Source organism: Poecilia formosa, unplaced genomic scaffold, assembly GCF_000485575.1.
Source record: "Poecilia formosa unplaced genomic scaffold, Poecilia_formosa-5.1.2 Scaffold2579, whole genome shotgun sequence".
Taxonomy (NCBI): domain Eukaryota; kingdom Metazoa; phylum Chordata; class Actinopteri; order Cyprinodontiformes; family Poeciliidae; genus Poecilia; species Poecilia formosa.
The window spans coordinates 1,120-5,560 of NW_006802518.1; the positions used below are offsets into that span (position 1 = coordinate 1,120).

General features: G+C 36.6%; 1 pseudogene; it reads right to left on the reverse strand.

Annotated features, from left to right (window-relative positions):
• Nucleotides 1-2,235: 2,235 nt before the first annotated feature.
• LOC103133315 (zinc finger and SCAN domain-containing protein 2 pseudogene) lies at nucleotides 2,236-3,288 on the reverse strand (annotated as a pseudogene).
• Nucleotides 3,289-4,441: the final 1,153 nt, after the last annotated feature.

Sequence of the window (4,441 nt, forward strand, 5' to 3'; positions counted from 1 at the left end):
AGTTCGGTGGAAAACGGTTTATCTCAGCACTTCCTTATAATATCCTAAAATTATTTACAGACATGTTGTGCATTTTATGCAAATATCGGCAGCTCATAATTTGCTGTGTCAAAATATGCATCCCCCTCTAACTCAGCCAAATAGAATAGGAAGGATTTCACTTTTCTACATAATCATTAATGTTCTCTGAGCTACTGGTATTGTTTCATACCAAAAGGACGATATTTGGGAAAAATAGATAGGGCATGCATACATCAGCTGGCTCAAAATCCATATTGCCAAAAAATGCATTCCCTTCTAGCTTGAAAAAATAAAGAGTTAAGAGTGAAATAACCTTTTATTCATAATTACACTTATCCTTTGAACTATAGTATGAGTTTTACATCAATAGGATAATATTTGGGGAAAATAGAGAGGGTGTGCAGATATCAGCAGGCTAATATTAGGTTTTGCCGAAAAATGCATCACCCTGCTAACATGGAGAAATAAAGAGTTAAGAGAGATTTCACCTTTTCTACATCATCAGAGTAGTTCTATGATCTACTGGTATGAGTTTCACATCAATAGGATACTATTTGGGGAAAATAGAGAGGGCCTGCATATATTGTCTAATAATTTGTTTAGCCAAAAAATGAATCCCCCTGCTAACTTGAAGAAATGAAGAGTTAAGAGGGATTTCACCTTTTCTATGGAATGACACTTGTTCTCTGAGCTACTGCTATAAGTTTCATATCAACAGGACAATAGATAGACAGGGTATGCAAATATTTCCAGGCACAGAAATTAAAATGCATCCCTCCAAACATTAATAGACTAGACAGTTAAGGATGATATAAAAAGTTCTTCATATTGGGCCTTTGTTTTCTAATGCTTTAACCTATAAAAGAAAAAGTGGGGAATTTCAAACCATATGCGGAGAACATTTTTATTAGACACTGACTGAAAAAATGTTCGAGTCATATGTTTCAATAAAGGTGTAAAAACCGTATTTATTTAAATTAATTTGCCAAATAAAACCCACCATTTTAGGGCTTACATGGTTAAGAAACATGATAATGTTACGAATATCTTCAAAAGTTTCCTCTTCGGTTATATTTCAGTCTGTTTTCTCATCAATATGCGAGAGTTTAGAGCGATGTGAGCTACCGAGACTGGGCATGCAATTTTTGGCAGGCATGCGTTTCTCGGCATAACACCGGATCTGTGTGTAAATGTGGTTTTGTGTGTGTGTGTACCAGGTGATTTGTGCGTACTTTTTCAACATTTATAGGCATAGGAGAAGGTTTATTTTATTTTTAAGGTTTACAAATCCAGTATTACACGCACACAGATATTTTGAGACTATTTTCACTCCATACAAAAACAAGTTGAAGAAACAACTTCGTATTAATTCATAAATCTTTATTACAAGACAAAAAGTAGTCGATGCAATTTAGAAAAAACAAATACACAAATCAAGTAAAAAAACATCACAAGGCAGATAAACAATGACTCCAATAGTTAAAGTTAGAAATATCTAATATCACCATATGTTGCAGTTGTCAAAGCCGTGTCCTGAAGTTTTTAGATGTGCCACAGGTACAAAACACTGGAATGAAATGGCTTCATTACTTCCTCCTTGTGTAGAATGACCTTATTATTCTATTTAGGTGTGGTGCAGCAGAGGCACATCTAAAAGTTGCAGGACAGCAGCCCTTGAGGACTGGAGTTTGACACCTGTGAGCTAGACCCTGCTTTAAATACACTTTGAAACCATGATAATGCATGTAAATCTATCTAGTTATGTTGAAAACTTAATGAGATATTTTCGTCATAATTTGTCTTGTATGCTGAACTGACAACTCCTCTGATGGATTTCTTAATGCGCAAGCATGCGTAGTCACTGCACCTATGCTATTCTGACAGCGTATGAAGCTTGTGTGGTGAGGCGACAGTTGCTAGCTCTTATCCAGCAGAGAGAACATAATTAAGTCATGTGACATTTCTAGCTCTTACATGCAGGTTATAGACGTTATGCAAGAAAGTTGAAAACTTTTCATCTTTTGTTGCCGTCGTTGATATCGTATGCCATGTGATGGGTTCAGCCGGAGTTGAAAAAAATTGACACTTAGCTCCAAGTGTGTTTAGCCGTTACCAAGAAAACGAGAGGGGAGGGAACACGAGGCACAGGAGTGAAACTTTTTGTCACCCAGTCTCTTTGTAGAAAGAGAGATGATGAAAACAAAGAAGCAATTTTATATCCATCATTTTATTAATAAGCTCATTTTTATTTACTGCTGATTGATTTATTGTTTCTTGTGGAAATTCTTCTCACCTGTATGAATTTTCTGGTGGTAATTTAACTGACTAATTCGATAGAAACTTTTTCCACATGACGTGCATGAAAAAGGTCTCTCCCCTGTATGAATTTTCTTGTGTTCATTTAAATTACTAATTCGATAGAAACTTTTTCCACATGACGTGCATGAAAAAGGTCTCTCCCCTGTATGAATTATCTTGTGGTCATTTAAATGACCAAGTCGAGAGAAACTCTTTCCACATGACAGGCATGAAAAAGGTTTCTCACCTGTATGAATTTTCTTGTGCCGATTTAAAACATTCATTAAAGAGAAACTTTTTCCGCATGTTTCACATGAAAAAGGTCTCTCACCAGTGTGAGTTCTGTGATGGATTTTCAAGTTACACTGTTGTGTGTAACATCTCCCACAAATGTCACATTTGAAAGATCTTTTCTTTGTGCCAGTATCAGACTGACTCTCTGACACAGAGCAGCTGCTTCCTTCCTGATCTTTGCTCTCAACCACTGCAGAGACATGAAGGGAAAGCTGCTCTGTTCTACCCTCTTCTTCACTCATATCATCTCCCTGAAGAGTAGAAGTCTCAATCAAAGCAACAAACTGCTTCTGGACAAGCTGCTCTCCCTCCTGACTGCTGCAGAGGTCCTTCTGGTCCTGTCCAGTTGGTAAATGGTCTGGTGGCTGTTGTTCATGTTGAAGCACTGAAGAATCTAGCTCCTCTTTTTTTACATACACTAGTTGATATTCTATTTCCTCATGTTTAAACAGTGCATGTTCTGGTTCCTCCTCTTTTTTAATCAATTTTGTTCCTGGTTCCATCTGTTCCTCTTCAGTCCACTGATGTTCTGCTTCTTTCTGGTCCTGACTGGACCTACCTGCCAGGCTACAGACTTGTAGGATGGCAGAAGCTTCCTCTTCATTGGAGACACTTGGCTGTTGGAGGTCTTTGGGAACAAAGGATGACATCATTAATATAACTTAATTGATGACTATCTCATGGATCAGCCTGGTTTTTCCTGGAAAAACCAGGTTTGTAGGCATCATATGGTTAATCTAAAATCAGTTTGTAGATTTTAACTAAAAAGCAGCATTAATTTGCTACTATGGCAAAAATGTTACAAATATTTCAAATACATTATGATTTTAATCAAGAAGTACAGTTTCATACAGATTTTGTATTTACAATTAAATGTTTAATTTTAATGCGTTCATACACTTATAACCATATGTCTAGTCTCACTTTTTAAAGTTGATCAGACTGTGTAGGAATTTAATTTAGTAAAACATGACATTCTGGGCATCTGGGTTATAAATATGATGAGACAGATACCCATTCTCTAAGCCACTATTCAAAAAAGAAAGAGAAGTAATCACTTCATTCACTAAGGCAGATGTGTTGATGTTCAAAAGGAAGTGGGTGAAAGAAAAGATCATAAAGACTGACCTAAAATCGAAACCTATTCATTATTGCTTAGATTTTCATTTAGCTTAGTAACTGAATGTGTGAGACATGATGCTGAATGAGTTTATCTCAACACCAAACACTGAGGAGGATGGTGGAGCAGGTCAACACATCTCCAGATCTCTGTAAGAGAGCTGCAGCGAAGAGGAACATCCTGAAGTCATCAGGTCTCCATAGCAACCATCAGACACTATGAAACTGGATGTTTGGGAGAAATAACACAAAGAATGATTTCCTCTAATCACTGTTGGAGTCATCTGATCCATTGAACTTGTATGTGTTCCAGACAGCAAATGTGCAGCAACAGAGATATTTCATTAAACACATTTGAGAAATATAGATTTGGAGATGTGTGCATGTTTCTACTTTGACACAGTTTGCCATTCCCCTGTAGAACTGGCCTGGGTCCCTGAACTGAAGGGATAACAGTAAATTATTCTTTTTTTTACTATAATTAATTGATCCCTTACAATTTATTTTACTTTAACAATTAATTAAAATGCAGATTTTTCACTTTTAGCTTCAACAAATTGATAGGATTAGTTTTTATCTGCTATATCAGGGCTTTGCAACCTGCGGCTCTGTGGCTCACTTATAAGAAAGAAATATTGTCGTTATTTGTTTACTCCATTTGTTCTGCGTCTCCCCCTCTTCTTCATAATACTCTCCACTGCTCTGATTT